The sequence below is a fragment of the Rhea americana genome, unplaced genomic scaffold, assembly GCF_003343005.1.
Source record: "Rhea americana isolate MKP2758 unplaced genomic scaffold, rheAme1 scaffold_27, whole genome shotgun sequence".
Taxonomy (NCBI): Eukaryota; Metazoa; Chordata; class Aves; order Rheiformes; family Rheidae; genus Rhea; species Rhea americana.
This window is the reverse complement of record NW_028186390.1, coordinates 445,231-467,001: the sequence shown is the minus strand read 5'-3', so window position 1 is coordinate 467,001 and position 21,771 is coordinate 445,231. Positions and strand designations below refer to the sequence as shown.

General features: G+C 41.2%; 1 long non-coding RNA gene across 8 annotated transcripts in view; it reads left to right on the top strand.

The window, feature by feature from the left end:
* The window catches only part of LOC146594060 (uncharacterized), a 171,249-nt gene that overhangs the window by 29,616 nt on the left and 119,862 nt on the right, over positions 1 to 21,771 (top strand). For all 8 annotated transcript variants that reach the window (XR_014896235.1, XR_014896233.1, XR_014896234.1 and 5 more), the window contains exon 2: positions 3,127 to 3,273. This is a non-coding gene — a long non-coding RNA (uncharacterized LOC146594060). The remainder of the gene's footprint in view (positions 1 to 3,126; positions 3,274 to 21,771) is intronic.

Here is a 21,771-nt window from a genome sequence, read left to right as displayed (position 1 = left end):
CCGAGATACACCGTAAAAGATGCCCCTGTGTTGTGTAGGTGTACAGTTTGGCTGTTTATAAAGGGCTTGTCTGTGCAAGGAAGAAATTCTGGAGAAAGGTAAGACAGGAATTTTAAATAGCTTGTTTTGTGGAGGTTTTTATTATGGAATATGAATGACTTTTAAATTAAGCTGAAAAGTTTTTTGTTGTTGTTTCTGTTACATAGCAAATGATTTGCACGGATTTCCTCTGATCAGTTTTCTGTATAGACAAATAATGCTAATTAAGTTCATTCCATTGTGTTGTTGATATATTTAATTTATCAGAGAGCTGTCTCAGTTTGTTTTTGTAGTCTGGACTTTGCTTTCTAGGACAAAAGAGACTTAGAGAAAATCAGGAACATGGCTGATATAGTTTAACTGCTCTATATTACACGAAAACTTAATCTGAAAAACTGTTCCCTTATGGTTGGTCCAGTTCAGCCCTAACGATAGCAATGCAAGCTTTTCATTAGCTTCAGTTGGACTGGGATGGATGTACTCACTTAAGTAATTTTTTTCCTTTCCCCCACCCATTTTAGTTTTTTACTTCCTTTTACAAAGGTGGAGTTTCRGGACTAGACATTCCAGTTTGCTAGGGACGTGTTGCTGCTGAGGCCTGTAGCTATGGGGGACACCCATCAGTCCACTCATTAGGCTAATTGCTACTCACTCAGGGGTTGTTCGGTCCAGGTTGGCAGCAGACAGTCAAGCTGGTCGTAAAGGCTGTGCATAGCAGGAAGACTCTGGAATCAAAGACGAACTGACGTTGCTGCTTGTTCCAAGGGGGTTTTCTACCTCTTGGAGTCTAATGCGGGAATGACTGGTCACCAGGTGCTTAGCTGAAGGCCGAAATCTCCGCTTAGATTTCGGCTAAGTGCCAAGTTTACCATTTGAGCTTTGCTGAGTGCCACAGATCGCAAAACAAAAGTAGGCCCTGTGAATATAGAGGCAGTGATCCTTCGTGGCCATCAGCCAAGGAGCTGGGAATTTTGGCGACTAGGCTCCTGATTTATTAAACAGCTATTACTTTAGGACTTTTTCCTCCTTTCCTGGTGTCCTTAAGTAAATATACCTTCAGTAAAATGGAAGAACACTTACTGACCCATTTATAAACCATAGCCACTTACATGTATCAATAAACTAACCTGTGGGTAGGGACTGGGAATTAGGTATATATCTCTGATGTGAGAGGCAGATGCTTTGACCAGCAGTAATGTAGMCTTTGATTTATAAAGTTGTCTAATCAATCAGTACAAGACTGACTGAGGCAATCAGATAATCTGAATAATTAAATGGCTTTTCAGGGGCAAATTAAAATTTCTCATACATACCACATCCATGTAAGTTATATTTGGTGTTCAGGAATAAATGGATTATTTGTTTCAGTATCATAACATGAATGCTTTTGGCTTTTTTTCTTGACCACTTGTTAAAAARCAAAAAATGGTAGTTTCTACTCTTCATAAAGCAAGCAGTGCTAACAGAAAGAAAAAAAATTGTTCTCATGCAGTGCTTTTTTTTAATAAAAACACTTAAATGTATTATAATATCTGTCTTTTCCCCTCACTGGAGATATTTGCACAATGTTTATTACTTACACAACTCTTCCCCTCCCTTGTCCCCCCCCCCCCCACTCCATGCTTTCAGACATGCTCTCCTGTTTCACTACTGCATGAAGTGAGTGAGACTGGGAATCAATGGATCTTCTCAATGCTGCTTTTTACTTGTTTGGGGAATTGYTATATAACAGGTTCCCCAAACTGAGAGATGCAGGAGTTTAGAGTGGGAAGGAGCAAGCGTATTTCTTTTATATCTTATATTGGAACATACTAAATGAAGTTGAGAGTGAGAGTGCAAAAATAGCAGAGTTTCCTTGGGGTGAGTGGAAGAAAAATAATTTGCAGGACATCTAGYGCTGCAGCTCCCAAGTCCTCCCCACTTCCTCAACATACATTTTTACAGTCTGTTCATCCATCTAAGTCTACATCACTGCTAAAAGATCCTCTACTACCAGCTTCATGTCTCCGTGGCCTTGCGTTTTACTCCCTCTAGGACTCATTTAGCCAGGTAGAGATCCAAGGACTGTCTCTGACTAAAAGCTGAGCTGGTGTGTGTGTGTGTGTGTGTGTGTGTGTGTGTGTGTGTGTGTGTGTGTGTAATATTTTAAAAAAAAAATGAGGATACAAGGGGAGGGGTAGGAATGTATAGGCCAGAGGGAGAGAGGGGCCCTAAACTGGAGGTGAAGGACATTAAAACCAGATCTGCAAAACAAGACTGAACAGTAGTCCTGAGCTAGTCTTCAGTCTGTGCATGAAAAAGGCTCCTTAGAACTACTGGCACTTGTAAATGAGTATCATGWCCATCTCCTCCACCCTCAATTAGTCATCGCATAACCAAGCTATATGCATTTAGTCCTTTTCATCTTCTTGTCAAGCCCTTTAGCTTGTCCCCCTCACCTACTCATCCCACCAATCATTTTAATTAATCTCTGAATTTCTTTGAAACTACTTGTTTGTGGAATGGAGGAAAATGAGTAGGTTAGAGACAAGATTGTGAATGGTGGAGGTGAGGCGGAGTTAGGAGACTTTGCAAGACTTGCTCGGTTACCTCTGGGGCAGGACAGCAACATTAACTGTAAACAGAGAAAGAGTGCAGAAGTAAGGAATGAACCACTAAAAATATCTCTCTTCCTTTTTTAAGAATACTGTCTGCACAATTGAAACCCAGAATGAAAGATTTTATATGATTGCCTCGCAAATGGATAAAATGATCTTATGTTTTTCCAATAGTTATTTTACTAGATTACTCACTGTCATTTTTTCCTATTCCCAGCTAGCTTTATAGAAGACTTAAATGGTCACTGCTAGTGCTGAGAAATCTTTCTTTTCTTTTTTTTTTAATGATTAGTGAACTATATTTTTTGGTATTGAGAGAATTGTGTATATTGCGCATTTCTGATCAGAAGATTGATTGAATAGAAGTTAACCTTATTGCTTAGAGATGAGTCTGAAAGGGACCCTGGGGCCTCGCTCCTCATGCTTTTTAGCCTGTTACAAATCTAAATGTCACACTGTTAATGTGTCTCTGTTTTGTTTTATACCATAGCATACCCAGTGCTTTGAGAACTACAGAGTTGGGCAAAGTTCCTGTCCTGTGGAGATTCCAATTGGAAAAATCCTCTACACACAACCAAGGCTGGCAGAATAGCAGTTGATCCACAGTGGGAGCCCAGAGAATGAAGTGGGTTTGAAGGTGAGCTCTAAAGGAGGCACTGGAGGGGCTGTGGCATATGCCGAGCAGACGGCTGTGCTCAGCCTTGTGAGCTGGCAGCATGAAAAAAAAATAACGTACAAACAGAAAAATATAAACTCCGAGTGCTGGGGAGGCAGCTGAGCACCTCCRATGAAAAGATACTGAGTTTGAGGACAAAGATCCCAGATATTACTGAGAGGCAGTTTCTCTGCAGGGAGCTCAAGTTAGCTTTCTGACAGTCTGATGTGCCCATAAACACACATTAAAGTACACAGTTGCAACAAAATACATTGATTTTATGATTGCTATTTGTGACTGTAAGTCTCGGAAGCTGTTTAACTATTGAGGGCCCTTGATAAAATAACTGTTTTGATTATGGTCTTAGAATCGATGCAAAATGCTTGGGTTTTCAATTAATAAACAATCTGGCATCCTGTCAAAGTTTATACCTCACTCGGTCTTAGCAGCTGTTGGAACAGTAGGTTCCTGGCAACCTGGAAYAAAGCAATGCCTGTGACAAGAGAAGCAAAGGAAACAAGTCTGCATGAGACCAAAAACGCTGGTGTAAAGCACCACAGMGTTTAGGTGTTTCTGATGAGAAATCAAGCTTTCCTTAGCTATGTTATGGGTTYGGGCTTAGGTGTGGACGATGAGTTTCTGTTACTGAATATCACTAGTGGCTGGTGGCTGACAGATGTAAGGGCACCTGTCTGAATTCGAATAATGGTTTTGGTTTTGCCAGTAGTAGCAATAAACTGAAAGCATCGAGCAGTGAAAGTAGGTCCTGCAGATTGCTCCTTCCCAGGGATTATAGTGGCAGAGCCTGTGGGGAAGTTTAGAGTGCCTGCTCATGTAATTCAAATGGAAATATTCACTCTGGATGACAGTCATCTGTGTTGGAGTCATGGTGTGGGAGCAGTAAGGGTTGCCAAATAACTAAGGMAGGCATTGTAGGGAGAAAAGGGCAGGCCTAAGTAAGATGATACCTAAAAACACAAGCACAGCTAGAGACTTCAGGTTTGTACAAGATGCTGCTAAACTGCTACTTTTCCTCACTCCCAGGTGGTTAATAATAAACAACCTTGATCACAGCTGACATACTGGCACAACTGCRTAGCTGCTTCTCACTGCAGGAGCCATCCCTGTCCCCATACAGGATGGGGATGTCCTGTTCTCATCCACAGTGGCCCCATAGAGTTTGCACAGGACAAGAGCAGGCTAACTGAAACTTTCAAAATTGCTGTTGCTTCCTTTCTTCCAGAAATAATTGTAGGGAGTTGCATACACTGCAGTGTCTGTATGTTCTCTCCTCCTACAAGGAAGATGGAGAAGGAAAACTCTATCCAAAATCAGTATTGATCCCTCCCTGTGATCTTGTTTTGCCCCATAGGTTCGGGGAGCACAGTTCACATGTGTGCTAGGGGAAGTACTCCATGAACAACAGGTGGTGCGTTTGGCAGACACATTGGTTAGTTCRCAGGACTATTTACACAGCCTGTTGAGAATGTGCAAAACATATTCAAATGTTATGCCTTTTTATTAGGAATGAGTTGGTGAGATCAAGAAAAAGATCTAGGATAAAAAGACAATAAGCAAAGACCTAAGGTTTGGGATGCCTGCTCGTTGAAATTCAACTTTTTTTAAGGGAGCACAAATAGACATTTCAAAAATGACTTTGCAGTATTTAGAAGTCTGGGTACCTGTTGTAATGTTGAACATACTTTCTGAGGCTTCTGTTCAGCTAAGAATGGTCTGTGGACTCAGGTAAGTCATGTGAGAAGTTAAGCACGTGTGTTGTAAGAGCTAATGGTACAACGTAGCCTTGTTCTATATAAGCACRTATTGTGCTGATGCTTTCCAGCTATTGCGTTTCTGACAGTCAGTATAGGAAAAGGCATGTGGCTGGCAAGTCTGCAAGTCCAGACAAAGATGTTTTGGGTGTGGATGCTTGCAGCCAGGTGCTTCAAGTAGGCATTTATGTCAAAGATCTGAGGTCAATTCAATGATAGCCAATTTCAGTCCTGGATGATTATATAAATATTAATAAAAACAGTGGTTTGTTTCATGTTTATTGATCTGGAAAGTATCTATGTAACCCTGTAGTGGTAGTGGGGTGAGGTTTATGTATTCTTTGTAAATTCTCCTGGCTATCTTAAATGTAAAGGAAAAAAGTTGTTTACCTCTTCAATGTCACCTCGTGAGTTTAATAAGAACTAATCTTACTTTCTCTACACTTTTTTTTTTGGGGGGGGGGGAAGAGGGAACAGATAGAACTCTGTTTTTTTTTTTCTTTTGCCTCCCTGCTTAATGACCTTAAGTCACTTTTGCTTCTCTGTGCCTCGGTTTCCCTGCCTGTAAAATGGGCATAATGAGACTGAGGTCCTAGCAAAGTAGGAAGATCTATGGAAAAAGATGATATACCAATGCTATGAACTTATTTTATTAATCAAAAAATAGTCTTAAGAAAAAGATACAGAAAAGGAATGGAATCTCATCTAGAAGATGATACCAGATTATTTAAGTTCTTATTAGTATAAAATACTTGTTATTGGCCCCATTTGCTTTTAGGATATCAACCATTGACATTTTTATTGGTTCATCAGCCTTGTAACGTGTTTTGGAACTGATCCAGGACYGTGCAGAGTATATACTGGCACTTAGATTTATGCCATTTTTCACGCTCTGATCACTCCCTGAGATTTTGACTAGATATCTTCCTGTTATGGGTCAGCTCTATTCCGAGTTTTTTTTTCTTTACATTTAGCATCTCTGCTGCAAGAGACAATGATTCGCAGTTCTTAATGTCAAAAATATTGTATGGTAGGAAGTAGTATATGCCCCTTTCACTGAAGAGGAAGCTGAGGCACAGGGATTGACTCTTCTCCAGAACCACAGATAGCTTCTTGGAAGGTAGGAAAAAGTCCTAATGCTCRTCCAATACTTGTCGACCAAAATGTCCTGTGAAACAGGAACTCTTCTGCATTAGATGCCCCATGGGGAAGAGGATGTGTACACCAGCCGTTCCTTCCTCATATGATTGGGTATGGCTAGTTGTGGGGAGGTGAGGCCCCCTTGGCCACCTCCACCCAGTAAATCTGCACATAAGCTTTCTTGCATATTTTCTCATATACATTTATTTTTAAATGCTATGTGTGCAGTAACTTTTAAGAAACCCAAGGAGCGTGTGGTGTGTGGCTTCCCCCCTGCCTCCCAGATGTAAGCCGGCGCAATGTAGTTCCGCAAGTACTTTCAGCCAGTGCTGCTGACGAAAGAGGCAGTCCTGCCCTCTTCCTGCTCCCACACTGTCCCCTCCCTTGTGCTGACACAACCATGAGGTGAACTGGATTGGGAAATATATCCCATTCAGATCTACCCCAGTGGAAGAAAAAAAAATGAATGGCTGGGGAAGGAGAGATCTGCTTCTCTTCAGGGTGTCACCAGCGCATCCCAAGTTGAAGTCCTTGTGGAATTCAGTGGTCCCCATTACAGTCAGGAGCTTCATTTATTTGTCCCAAYGGCTTTTGGCTAAAAGAGAGTATGCTGCAGCTGGAACCTCAATCAAGCGGATTTCAAAACATTTCATTCATATGTGGTCCTCAGCTGATTCTTAATACACCTTTACTATAGTCAGTAATGCTTCCTAAGCTTGTCAGCGTTGCAGTCAAACAAAGGCTAGTCTCAAGACTTTGTGTTGTGTAAATAAACCTTGTGCCTAGCAGGGTGTCACTGAGTTAATGTAAAGCCTGTGAAAAGGGGAGGGCGTGGGAGCAGCGTGCCAGGGTTAACAGTCTGTTTTCTGCACAGGATTGCAACAGGATTGCAACAGCCCAGCCGATCTGAGCCACTGCACGTACTGTAAACACGGCGCTGCGCGCGGAGTTGATACGGGCGGTGATGGAACAAAATTCCTTTCTGGGAAACGATAGTGGAAGGCAAGGGTTCGCTTTAAGGAAATTCTCAATGAGCATATAAGTTTTCTTCATAGAAGGCTGCTGCTTTCCAGGTGGCCCATCAGGCAGCCAAAGAAAGGAAATATATATGGCAATGTTCACTAAAGGGTTAAGGTTGCAGGGCAAGGAAGGGGAATGTAGAAAATTCCCTGAATTTAATAGTTATGCTTATATCTTCTGTGTGGCTCTGACTCCTCCTTTGTTTTTCACAGATCTGTAAGCAAGGGACAATGGCCACTCTGGTAAAAATACACAGCAGTTTTTGAATCAAACATCACTTCATTTGCGAAGCTGTCTGGAGAAGTGCATATCCAGGGTATGCTTTCTGAGGCATAATGGGAAATATTAGCAAAGGACAAGCTATCTTTTTTGAAAGTTTTTGTAAAGCAAGTGCTTTTCTGTTGGCTTCAAAACCCTCCATTGCTTTTAGTAGGATGGCTTTTTTTTTTCTCTCTCCCTCCTCCCCCTAAAGAGGATACAAACCATAAGAAACATTTCAGTAGAGCTTGCTGCCCCTCCTCCCTTTCTCTCCCTCCCTCTTCCCCCGAACATTGGGAGTTCTCAAAAACGTTTCAGTATCCTGGAGATTAAAAACAATGTCCTTAATTTGTATTTGTCTTGTAATGGCTTTGACTTTTACCGCCCTCTCCTCCCCTGTATGGAGAGTACATGTGTGCACACTCCCTCTAATGTTGTTTATATGCTCACTGTTGGGCTCAATATGCGGTTTCTTAGCATGGCACCTTCCCATGTGAAGATGTTTCCAGGTCTTGTTTTAGCTCCTGCTTCCCCCATGCAGCGTGACTCGATGGAGCATAGCTGAGAAGAGCAGAAATAAATACTGATGCTGTCAGTAAATTTTAGTTGATTAAATGGAAATTAACTCTAGAACCTCATGAATCTACTGGCAGCATAAATGTAGGGCAGCTGTTTACATAGCATCTTATAGGTGTTCCAGTTAGGCAGGTTTTGCATAGTGCCTATTTAAAGTTTAAGCATTTTATTAATAGTGCATCTGAAGAAGTTTAGAACTATAGTGCACTATTACACCTCTTAGGTAACATTAAAAAGGATGTGGTAATCTGTTTAAGGATTCTCTGCGTAAATGGGGATATTACATTTTATCTTGCTTCTCCTTAGTAAATGTAAATAATTGCTTCCAAAACAAAGAAACGGGCAGGCAGCCAGATAGAAATTAGAAATTTAATTAGTTTTATACTATAGGCCTAAATCATACCGGTGGAATCTTGAGTCTATTCAGTAAATGGCAAACCCCTTGTTAACTCCRGTAGGACCGGGGATTTCCCCTTCATGAACGTGTATATATGGGTAAAATTTCCCAGAGTGTACAAACATGCTATATAAGCGATTAGATTTGTCACAAATTTGAGTTAAAGATACTTTCATTTTCAGTATCTCCAGCAGAGCTCGTTTTTGCAAGGCGAGGAGTGTTAACTCTTGTGTCTGAGCCAAAATTCCAACCTAAGCAGAATGTACTCATCTAAATTTCCCTTTTGGTTTCATTTGGACAAGGTATTCTTTGGTGTAGTGTTGCTGTGTACTGTTACAACAGTTGCCGTGTTGGGAGCTTGGGAATGCGCCTGCATGGAAGAGGTTACATAAAAACTGGAGCGTTGTAATCTCAGAGAAACCCCTGAGTGTGATCACTGAAAAGAAAAAAAGATTATGGAAAACACATCAAAGTCTCGGTGAGAGTCCTAAAAGGAAAAATACTGATTATATTTGTTTTGATTTTTTTTTTGTCTTACATGAAATAAAAGATGTATGGTATATCCTAGGTCACCACCCGAAGGGGTGTGTACTTAAAGACAACAGAACTGGACTCTAACACTTCTGTGGTTTATTTTGGTTGCAGGGCTGGGAAGATAAGATATAATTGCACCATATACATAGTGGTGCTATCAATATGATGGATTATGCTTCCCATACACCTCTGACCACCTTGCCTACTCTCTGCCTGCTAATCTGTTTCTAGCAGGGTAGCTCCCAGCTTTCTGACCTTTCAAGAAACTTTCAACTACATTTTTTTTAAGCAATCACAAAAATGTTTTTCTTTCTCCAAAAGTGCAATTCTTCCCTGTAATGAAACTAGTCAGAGACTAGCATGAAACGGGTAATACTGATTACTAAATCTTATGCTAGTTCAGGTTCAAGAAATTGTGACTCTCTGGGACTGAAAGTGTTTAGATTTCCATTAAAGATCTGGGAATAAGAGCAGACATTGATAGTCCTGGTAGTTCACACTCCACCAGATTTTAATACTGTTATTTCAGAACAATGTTAGGTTCATTTTTCTAAGTTTATTAGACTTGGTCTGCCCTGGGAACYGTGTTAGAAAAAGTCTGAACTAATAAAATATGCAAAATGTGGTTTTAGGACTCTCCTCTAATGTGGAAAGGGGAAAAAGGTTTTAGCTGGTAATAGCAAAACCAGTAAGGGAGCTGTTTACTTAACATTCTCACAGTTATTTTCTAACATGCCCTTTCAGAGGTTTTCAGCTGGATTTAGTTCATGTGGACTAGCTTATTAAATAACATTTTCTACTGATACTTGTTTTTTTAGCTATTACTCCAACTTTTGTAGTTGCAGTCTTTCTCTCTGGTATGCTGGTACACTAGATCCCAAGAAATTAAAGCAAAGTGACTGAACAGGATGTTGGAAGTAGAGGAATATAAGATATAACTCCAGTAGACATTTAGAGGCTAGGGAGGAAGGTTGCATCTAAATTTATTTTTCCATGGAAAAATCTGGCTTATGTAAATTGATGTGGCAGTAAGATTACAAGTGCTTGTGTGATACGACCTGTGTACCTTGCGTGACTTCTACTTGAGTGATAAAGCCTTCCTAAGAAAATGGAAGGCAATTAAGCCTTTATACTGTCCTACTGAGAACATGCTCTCTTGCCGAGTCTATGTAATGTGCATAACATAAACATAGATCCAATATGCATATGCATCTGAAAATAACAGAAGAGGCGCCCCTTTCCATCTTAACAGTTTTGCTGCTTCCCAGGCTGTCTCGTGTTTATCATCATTTTAGGAGTTTTTTTTCACGTTAGGAAAAACAGTAGTGACTGTGGGTATTTGTTTCTTACATAAACAAAAACGGATCATAAAAGATGCAAGGTACAGGAATATACRCTCTTATTTGTGCCAGTTAGGTGATAGATTGACTTTGATTATATGTAAAATATTTGGCTTTTCTCTTTTTAGAGCCCCTTCTAGTCTGGGTTCAAGCTGCTGAAGAAATTGTCTTGTACTGCAGTGATGTTGCTTGAGGTACTTGAGCTAACAGGCCTTTTGGAGTATAAGCAAGAGGAAACTTGGAGCACACTGTTCTAGGTGAAGGATCCTTGTGTTTTCCTTCTTTCCTTCTACCACCTTGATTTGAGGGTCTTCAGGACATGTAAAATCCACCTCTCTTCCTCCCTAATTTGGGATTCTGAAGAGCAACAGATGGATGAGCTAAACATGAAAAACAGAACAGAGAGATCGATGCAGAGAGCAACACCGTTATTTAGACCTTAAAGGTTAAGCATCTTTCTGTCTAGGATGTCCTGGCTCTCGTGTTACAGATTCACTTTTTGGTCAGATTAGAAGTCTAATCTTTTTTCCCTTTCTGTTTTTTAAAAAAAAATACTAAAAAATCACTCAATATTAAGAGTAATCTACATTCGTTTAATTTTGATCTGATCCTCACAAAAACAACAGCTGTGCCTGTGAAGCTAATAGAAGTACAATGACATGAGTAACGGCAAATACTGTTTTTCCTGAAATCAAAGCTAAAAATATGTTGTTGATATATATGCAGTGTTACTGATTCCTATACTGTTATAGCTAATATAATACATCTAGACCCTGGTATAGTTCATAAACGCACAAAGTATATGCATCTTGATGGTTACTTGTGTTTAATAGTTTTTTCCTGAACACTGTCTTACCTTTGTTCCTCAGTGCATTCTCTACTTCACTTTATTCTTCCACGTCACAGCATCGTGCTGGAAGGAAAGCTTTGTGTACAGCAGACTTTCTTAAGTCTTATAAGGGCGTCCATCTGGAAAGACTTTCTGGTTATAGAAGGGCTGGTGCTGTAAATATTCATGCCACTAATGATTTTATTTATGCTCTTTGCGGGCTGCATAGTCTCAATTTGAGTAAGGGTTGCAGAGTATATCCTAAATTCAAAAACCACGTGCATCTTTTAAACCAAACAAGATTCCTATATCTGTGTTTAGGATGCTTAAACAAAGTGGTGGTTCAGAAATAGACCGTCCAGTCTCCAGTGAAGCAGATGAGAAGTGCAATTGGTCATCACTGTTAATAACCAGGTGCATAAGTTTGGAAATGTTGATCCAAATCACATTATTATAAGTGGTAGGGAAATGTCATGACTTACTGAGATTAAACAAAGACCTGCTTCGAATCTTGTGACTTCAGCTCATAAATGGATTTCATCACTCATTGCAGCTGCATAAACAAATGCATGTGGTATATATGCATGTTTTGTTTTTGGAAGCTTTTTTTAATCCTCTCTGCTTTTCTTTTTTCTTTTTTTTAATTGCTCCTAATGAGCCAACATACCCCAGTTCTGGAGTGAAGCCTCATGTACCTGAGCAGCATAGCACAATCACTGCTTTTAGGGGAATAGTTTGCCTCCTTTTCTCCCTTTCCGGCAGCTGAACTGCTTTGGCAAGCAAGTTATTTTAAAGGTGAAATTTACAGTATGAAAACTAGTGTCCAAACTCGTATTCCTTTTATGAAAGTAGTCTTAYTCTAGTGCTCCTTTGATGCTGCAGAAATGTAATTCCAGCTCAACCAACAATTGCAGTAAGACCTACACAGTATCTCAGCTTGTGCAAAGTTTATCGTGCATCTAAATATTTTTCATTTGTTTAATGTAACTCTGTGATGTCTGTGTTCTCCTTTCTCATGATGGGCCTTATGTATGAAATTCTAGAAACCGATGCCCTGTGATTATCCATAAGTAATTAGTACTTTGCCCATGTTGTCTTGCCAATGTGTTGCAAATGGGATGTGGCAAGATTGATCAAAGTTCTGGTCTCCCCTGCTGGGATTATTACCCGAAGGCACTAATGATGGCAGTAGTTTGTGATGTGGAGCAGACACTTGTCATCTGTCTGTTTAAAATAGATACAAATCAAAACTGTCAAGCCACTCGCATACCTCTGGGTTAAAATCTACTGCTTTTTGTTAACTATTCTACACAGCATCGCAGGGCAGGCAGTTCTCAAAGATTAATCTAATTTAACCYCAAAGTTACTAAAATCTTTTTGCTCCTCTGTTAAGCAGCCCTATTTTTTAAGCAGCTGGGGAGCAATCTTAATCGTGTGTGTTCCTAAAGCTTGCTTAAGCAAACTGCCTCAGTGTCTGAGGCTCTGAGCGTCCTGCCCCGTCTGCTAAAGCCATTAGACATTGCAGTTGCTCATCACCTCAGAAAATCTGTCCTCCTGCTTAGGTAGCTAAAAAGATGCCTGACACTGGAGACTTGCGCTCCAAAATGTTGCCTTGACTCTCTTAAAATGTCACGTTAAAATCAAGTACGGTTCACCCACAAACCATCTGGTTTTGCAGATCCGAAAGTGATCCTCTAATTAATTAAGCCTCTCTGCTTCCTAATAAGGCCTAGCTCGGGGGCCGGCCGCGGCGGGCCGTGCCGGGCCGTGCCGTGCCGGGGGCCCGGCCTCGCCGTGCGCCTCGCTGCTCCGGCGGTGCAGCGCCTGCTCGGGCCCCGGGAAATACCTGGCTTTCTCCTTATACGGCCTCGGAGGCCGCCGGCGGCGCGGGGCTCCCGCTCCGGCGCTTCCCGGCGCGCCTTGGCTGCAGCCCTAAAAAGGCAGTGCCCCGCTCCCCGGGGAGGGCAGCCCTCCCGTCCGGCGTCTCGCTTACACGGAGAGCCGCGCACGGGGTTCGCCGCTGCTTCTCGAGGAAGCCGGCGCGTTTCGGAGCGCTGCCAGGGTCGTCGTCGTCCTCCTCCTCCCCCCGGGTAGTGAAGGAGCGCGCGGGGAGTAACGCGGAGCACGCTTCGGCGGCGGGCTGCGCCCCGCGACGCCCTTCCCGGGCCCTGGGCTCCAAACCCGCCGCCTTACGGCTTTGCAAGGGAGAGCGGTCAGCGGTAATAGGAGCTCCAAGCGATGCGTGCCCTCTTTCCTCCCCCCGCCCCGCTGCTGCTCCTGTTTGCTCTGGTTGGATTTTTTTCTGAAAGTCAGAAAAGAAGTTTTCTGCTCCTCTTTTACAGTGTGGCTTTGCGGAAAGTTGTGGTAGTATTACTGAGTGGGTGGTGGGCCACAGCCCAGGGATAGGGAAGAGCTGTGTCCCATATTCTTGCTAATGTGAAGCTGTAGCTGCTCTAGCCTCCTCCTGAAGAAAAACTCCTCACTGCTAGATATCGTAATAGGTATTTTTGAAAGTTTGACTGAACATTCTTGAAAGATCTGACTATTGATTTATTTATTTCACGTGCCAAGTTACAGGCTTAGTTACAGTCTGATAGATTTTTAAGGACAAGTTCTTTACTGGTGCCAGATTTTGGAAAGGCTTGAATATACTAATTCAGAAGGGGTTTTATACTGGATTTTTTTTATAAATTCAAATTAACAAGCTGCCTTAACTTAATTTGAACAAATAGCAATTTTTTTTTTTTTTTTTTTTTTTTTTTTTTTTAAGATCTGTGAAATTCTGGCATGTGCAGTGAATGGTCACATGATGGTTTTGGAAAGGGGCTTAAAACAATCCTTTTCTAAGGGGCTATTTGGGAAAGGCCAGCAAAAGAGGTCCCTGGAGAGCATGTTCTTTGGAGCGTGCGAGACACTGGGGCGCAGCTCTCGAGGTTTGAACGTAGCATGCTCGGGCACAGCAGTGTTTCTCTGCAGAGCCACACACTTCCTTAGTTTATCAGGCTGCTCCTGGCAATTCTGTCCAACCTTTGGACTTTATGGCCCCTSTCAGGATGTAGCATGGGTTCCCTAATATCACTTCTCTTGTCTCTTGCCAAGTTTCCAGCAGGCAACGAGGCCGTGACAAGCAGGGTCACAGGTGTTGAAGGAAGTTGGCAGCACAAACAATTACTGTTACAAAACTGGCTTCCACAGTTATAAAGATGAAATACTGCTGTTTTCATGGTTCTGTCATAGCATCCCCATCTCCCCTTTTTCTGAGACTATTAGGTATTTTCTAACTTTTGTTCCTCCTTTTATGGGCTGTTGTGCTGGTGCTAAGTCCATGCCCATGGATCAGGCTGGTGGCATTATAGCAGTACTGATGTTAGGGCAAACGTAACGAGAATGCCAGGCACTCACATAATACACACTGTCAGCTGAGATCCRGTGCGTATTTTCTAATGTTGTTTTTATACCTGCTGGAATTTTAAGTTTGCGTCTCATGTAAAACGTATTAAAAGCCACGTTACGCTTTGAATGRCGCTAACAGGAGATACTTGGAGAAACGAGGATCAGTCAAGAAGGAAGAGGGTGATTAGAGAGAAACGTTGATCGGGCAATAAGGAAGAAGGTGCCTGTTAGCAGCTCTAGTAAGACGAGGTTGGAGACAGCATGTTTGACCAATGGCYGTGGCATTTGATAATTTGGGAGAAACCAGCATTTACGGTTTCTGTAGCTTTTGGGCACTAAATATAGCAGAGGAATGTTTCACAAAATCCTCATAGGAAAAGGGAGCTCCTGCCTTTGCCAAGCAAGGTGCAGATTAGTCAGAAAATTGTGTAATGTAATTTGTACATAATGTAATTTAAGGTGAAAAGCAACTTTGCTACGAAGTAGCATTACCTGCCTTCCATACTGTGTCATTCAGGTAGACTAAACTATCAAGTTCTCTTAAAAATCTTAAAAAAAAAAAAAAAAAAAAAAAAAGGAAAATTCTCTATACACAAAACTCTTTAATGCAGCCGAGCTACAGTCAATCTGAATTAACAACTCCTATCCATGCTTGGTAGTGCTGCACTTTACATGTAGCTGTGTTGTTTTCCTTAGTCCAAAATGTAGCAGCTCTGAAGGGGACTCCCACTAGCCCTTGTTTATGCACAAATTTGTGGCAAAGTATCTCTGTCAGTTTTAGTGATATTAGTTTTGTTTACRGATTACTCTAATCACATTCCTCTATGTAGATGATCTCCAGAGGTCCCTTCCAACCTTACTGATTCTATGATTCTATAGTAATGTTTAGGACTTATTTCCCTTCCTGTAYGTTAATTAAGTAGAAACGTAGAAGCACGTTTCAGGCCAAATAGAACCATTTACTCTGGGAGCTTTTACTGCTTTAACCACACTGATAAAACAGTAAAAACTTTTGAATGCTTTGATGGTGAAATTTTGAAATCCTGGGGTGCTTTCAATTGCACAAATGCTCTGATTAGAAGTTCCACTGTCTAATGGTAACCCTGATTTTAGCCATGTGTTCAGTTCCAGCTRTTTGTTCATTTTCTAATCATCAATCTCCAGTTGATTCGGTGAGACTTGTTGTGGAACCAGGTGACTAAAGGTATCTGAATTTGCCCTTTAACCATATGAGGAATTTGGCTACAATTCTGATAACGCAGGATAAAGCAGACTTTAGAACAAATGGCTTTAGCAAGCTAATGTTGTTAAAACAATGCATATTAAACATGTAATCTATACTTATAAATGGGACTTTTATCAGGAAATGTCACCAAAAAATCTAAGGAATCTTTAGTCAATAGCTTGTTACTTTCAGGGATGGGCTTGGTATGTAGCTTGTGTAAAACTAACATTTTAACATAAGTGTACTTGATCAGTAAGCAAATACACTTATGCAGTAAGTATATTTAGATGTAAACAGCACAAGTTCATATATTCCAAGCTGCCAGTGTCATTGATTCTAATTCTAAAAATTTAAGATTTCACAATTGGCAATTATCACAGGTTGGGTCACTTGGTTTTGTTTTAACATAGTATGTACGATATCAGAACAGAAGGGAGTTAGTGCTGGGAAAACATTTATTATTAATTGACTTCTGGGAACCCATGGATAGTATTCACTGATGACTACTTTGGAAATATGATTTTTTTTTTATCATTAAGTGAAAATCCTTCTGTTTTAATACTTAAAGAAAACAAACAAACAAAAAAGTCTTCRGTCCTTGCAATGGATATCCCAAAAAGCAAATGAACTAGACAAAACCCTGCATAGCCTGGTCTAACCTGATAGCTGATCTTGTTTTGAGCAGGAGGATGGATGAGATGACCTTTTGGGGTCCTTTTCAACATGAATTATCCTACGATCCTGTCATTTCTGTAAAAATGATTAATGATTTTGTTTTTAAATCTCCTTTATGGGTATCATATAATGAATACTTTGGGAGTGGTTGCTTTTCAGAAAATGCTCAAAAACTGAGCACTGTCACCTGCTTGACTCTAGTCATGCAGTTAGTCCTACTGAACTGAAATGGTGAGCAGATGTGATGTCATCCTTTAAAAAGCAGTACTCGGCCAAGTATGTCCTTTTGCGCATGACATGGTTGTGGCTGTGGATCAGGGTGTTCAGCATGTTGCAGGAGTTAGACCACATGTGTATTATTCATTTCTAGAAAAGACTCATTAAGAATATTTGATTTGAGTAACCAAAAGCTCAGCAATATACAATTAGGCTCTCTTTGCACATTATGGCTTGAGGATTCGTTTAGGCAGGGAGGGGAAGCATATTGCAGCTCCAGGTTGTACAATTTATTTGCACTGCAAAAGGTGAAGTACTGACACGGTGTCAGGGTGCTTAATACACTTCATGAAAGGAGAAAGATACTCTGTAATCACAGCCAGTTTCTGCCAAGTGTTCTCAGTCAGATTATCGTTACTCTAATAATCATGAAGGACACAGAGGATTTGAGCTTTTTCGTGAGCCTTAAGAGCAGCACATGGTAATACTCACTGAATTCACTGAAAGGAAGATAGTATTTTCTAGGGCTCTAAACACAAGTGGGTGCAGCTTTCTTTTGTCTCTTCTTCAGTTGTCTTCATGGCAGTTTACAGCCCAGCTTTTAAAAGTACTAATCAGAAATTGGTGCTGGTTTACCTTAATATGCTGGGCTGTAAACTGCAGCAGTTCAGCAGCTGTTGTGCAAGCTCTTCGATTCTTGTGGTGAGGATGGGAACTTTAAAAACTGGGTAGGGTAGAGAGCAGGAAATGGGAGCCATTACRGCTATCCCAAGGGAAGTGGTTCCACTCATGAATCACAGTCCTGGTTTCTCCATGCTGCGTGGGAGTGGAGTCCTCTCCCAGCCGGATACTGCCAGCTTATGGGGCCTGGCAGGTCTAACTGCTGAAGAGGGGAAAAGTTGGAGACTCGTGGTCYTATCAGTATCACTCTTCCACAGCCTGCTTGAACCATCATTGGAGTAGCTGGAGCAAGGGAAAGTCAGAACGCTTCAAGCCCCGTTACGATTGTGTGCTGCATGAGTTAGGCAAAGTGGTCCATTGATACTGAGAAGATGAGCAGAGTGTGACACAGGCTGCAGCCCTTTACTGAAGGGCTTGACCACATGCCACAGAGGCTCRGGTTCTCCTGTGGAGAACAAAACCTTCTACTGTGCGATACTGCCTCGATTGCCAAGTCTTGCCTTTTTGGTGAGTCACACAGCTTTGGCAGAGGCTGGAGCCAGTCTCGCAGTGGCACAGGAGCTTCCTGCCATTGCTCATACTGCAGCCCATCCTAGAGGAAACCTGCTGTGTAGGCTATGAGGCCTTCTCTTGCTGTGCTGAAGAGCCGTCACACCCCAGTTTCTTCWGCGCTCTCATCAGGGCACCATTGACTCACTTAGAGGCAAAGATCAAAACCAGGCTCTCCGTGCCACATGGCTGCTGGAGGCTGTTTCTATGCAGGAAGGAACATATCCCCCTTCACTTTATTCTTGCTGTTTAATGGCTCTGTGCTCTGTGGGAGCTGGTTCCATCCTTTCTCAGGAGAAGATGGAACCCTTCCTAAGCCTACTCAGGAGTTAAATCCCCAAATCACTATTCATCAAGGCTTGCCTGTGTTTCTGTAACAATACTAACAGTGGCTCTGCATTATAGCGTAAATTTTCTATTTGCTGTTTGAAAGACAGTGAATGTGCACGACTGRTGATGTGGAGAAAGAACAGCAGTTTGTCTTCTGCTTCGGTATCTTTGCCCACTGATTAAGTGCATCTTCTTCCGTCTCTGATGCAAAGGCGTGCAGAGCTGTGTCACAACTCACTCAGAGATCAGATCATGTAGAGGTTTATATTACTCATAAATCGTGGCAAAGAAATCTAACGTGTGAATCCCCAAAGCTTCTGGTCATGTGGCTCACTAGAGATCTTTCATCCAAGCCCTTATTTCTTACTAAGGACCAGCCTTTCTTGTGGAGCTAGAGGATGGCTGCAGCAATAATTTGAAGATCTTAGATCTTAGATATAAATTTGAGTTAACTTTATAATTTAGGAAGCTGATGCAGTGGAATTCTTGTATAATAAATTGTCTTTTCAGCGTCAAAGTCATCACTAAATCTTAATGCCAGCCCACAAAAGTGCTTGTAGTTTTGGATAAAAGGTTGCAGCTATCTAGCAAAGTTTGCAGGGGAATCAAAATCTCTAAGATTGACAGGAGTGATATAGGACAGGTTTACTTGGTCTTTTGTGGACAGACTTCAGCTTTGTCTGCTCACTCTTCAGGACAGCAGGATGTAAACTATTTCTATTACAAAAATTAAGTGTTCATATAAAGTAGCGCTCTCTACCTGAACCAATAACTCTGCTAAGGGTCTGAGCTTATTATGTCAACAGCCAGCTATAGCTATTAGGCACAGAGCATTTTTTTTTTCCTGCCACAAGTCTCTTTACAAAGAGTATTTTTTTTTTCTTTTTTTAAGTGAAAAGTCTTGTAGAAAGTCTCAGGCCACAGGGAAGGGTAGACAAAATAAGTTCACCTTTTCCATAGAGGTCTGGTTTAGCCCATGGTCTGGTGTAACTTGGAGAGCAAGCTGGTCTGAAAGAGCTGTATGGTTCATGAGAAGGTCTTTGCACCTACCAGAATCCTGTACCATCACAAAAGATTTGATGCAGCCCAGAGAATCTGYCAGACCTGTAAGGAAACTTAGGGTGTTCTGCACAAAGTTTATTTCTAGGTTTTTAAGAGAAATTTTGCACAAATTTCTGAACTCACTGTCTGCTTTTCTTGTTCTCTCTATCATGGCTCACCAGGATTGAACAGTGAGTGGAGCTACAGGTGAGGTTACAGGGAAGGATGTGTGCAAGTTGCAGGGGTCAACAGAGGGCCTGTGAATCAGCCCCTTGGACTGTGATTCTCAGGAAGGAGCATTGGAAAGAATCCATGGTGTGTTCTTAGAAAACTCGGACTAGGGTGATGCTTGAGCTTTGCTCATCAAGCAGAGGCTTGCCACACRTTGTGTCGTGGGGATTCAGGCAGTCTACTGAACATGCAGTTATGGAAACAAGATCAAATCTGTTGTTCGAAGACAGTGGTCATCTCCCCTTTCACTAGCAACTACAGGGCAGTGCTTTCAGGTGATTTTCCCACCTGTCTACAAGCTTAGGTAAGAGAAAATAGGCAAATAGTCTTTAGTAGTAGGTATATTCAAAGAGAAGAACTGGAAAGTGTGGAAAGGAGCAGATAAGTGAAGAATATCTTCTGAAAGATGGAATAAGGGAGACCTGATAACTTCCCACAGGGAAATCCAATTTTTATGTTTAAAAGATGTGAAGACCTTCTGCTTAGGGTAGATATAAGGCAGCTCAACACACTGGGTATCCCTCAGAAACTGCCATTTTATTAGGCAGACGTAACATCTTGAAAGTTTGTTTCTCATAGTAACAGGTGCGCACCTTTTAATTTCTGTATAATTAAATAGGCTCCTTAATGTACGGTGCAACACTAATACAACTTTGAATCAAACTAYGTACCTAAACACAAAATCCGTCAATCTTGAAAATTATTTTTTATATTTACAAACAAATATAGCTGCTAAAGTCAGGAGGGGGAGTGAAGCTGCTTGCTACCAAGTTCTAGTTTTTATTTCTTGTTTARTTTTATTACATCAGTATCTTATTCCTGTATGAAGACTAGGCATGAGGTGATGGGTGAGTGCAAATGGAGCACTGGGAAACTGAGGTTAGGTCAGCCTGTTGGTCTTAGGCACTGAACAAGAACTAGACCCAAGACAGCCGGTCAACCTTGCACTAGATATTCAAGCCAGTGAAAGAGAAGCCTAATCTTAAAGACATCCTTGAAGTGGCTTCTAGTACTCCTGGATGCCAAGGCATGTGCTATTATGAGTACAGATCTGCAATAGTAGTTTTAATAGAAGTAATATATACAACTCAGCCACCCTGTTAATATCACTGAAAACTATGCAGGGCACATGGGCTGAATTAGCATTTCTGAATAACCTCTGCTTTTTGCACAAATGTTCCAAGGTGTTAATCCTTATGTTAGTGTAATGAGCAGGAAAAGCTTTGGGTTAAAATCCAAGCAGCATCTTAAAAGAAACAAGTAGTGTTTTTGTCATTCTCTTGACTGGCAGACTGAACCCTATTTTGTTTGATTATTTTGTGAGTAAGAAATGTGCTTCAACTGACGTCTTGTACGTAGTGTTTTATCTTTAGAAAGAATTTTTACAGTCTCTAGTTCTAAGCTGCAAAAATAGTATAGGTTTATAACAAAGTCTGGCAGATGTTTAGCTGTTGTGGATAACTGCAAGGTTTAAGTACAGCTATTAATTTCACATGCTGGTATCATGTAAAGCAGTGAGTAAGTTCTGCAGACTGCAGCATTATAGTCAGCTTTTAAGGATACCAGCACCCTAACAAATTGCTCGTATCTCTCCTGCCTATTTTTTGTAACTCTTTGTAATGCTTCCAGTGACTACAATGATATACTTAGATGGAAGAGCTGATCTACTGAAAGCCGTACCCTAGAAATGAACTCCACTAATCAACTGCTCATGACTCCAACAGATGTTTCTATTTTTCAGACAATTGAAACCTCATGTTCTAGTATACTTTCTTAAAATATTTTTTTCTTTTCATACTAGCAGCAAATGCCATTACACATGTGAGCTTCAAAAACTTGTCACATGATACCAGGAACAAATTGTTAAGCCAGTCAGCAAGATTAAGGTTTGAAGTGGTGGTCTGCTGAAGGCAAGTGGGCATTAGCCTGCAGAGGAGTGGTATATGGAACCACCACCCTGTGGTTTCGTTGTAAATGCCGATATTTTATTTCAGCCTCTTGGATGAAATTTGGAAATGTCAGATGAACTCAGATCAAAACTCTCTCTCTCTCTCTCTTTGAAAAAAAAAAAGACTGAATCATTCTAGGATGTGGAGATAAAGTTAAGTGATACTTTTGAGGATATGAGTATTATACTGTTGCAACCACAGACACAGGATGGGAATTGTTTATGTGATGTTGTTATATAAGGACTTATCTGAGACAGGTCAAAATCACTGAATTTTCAGAAGCAGTAGAAATACAGATGATAACAAAAAATCTTTTCTCTGACT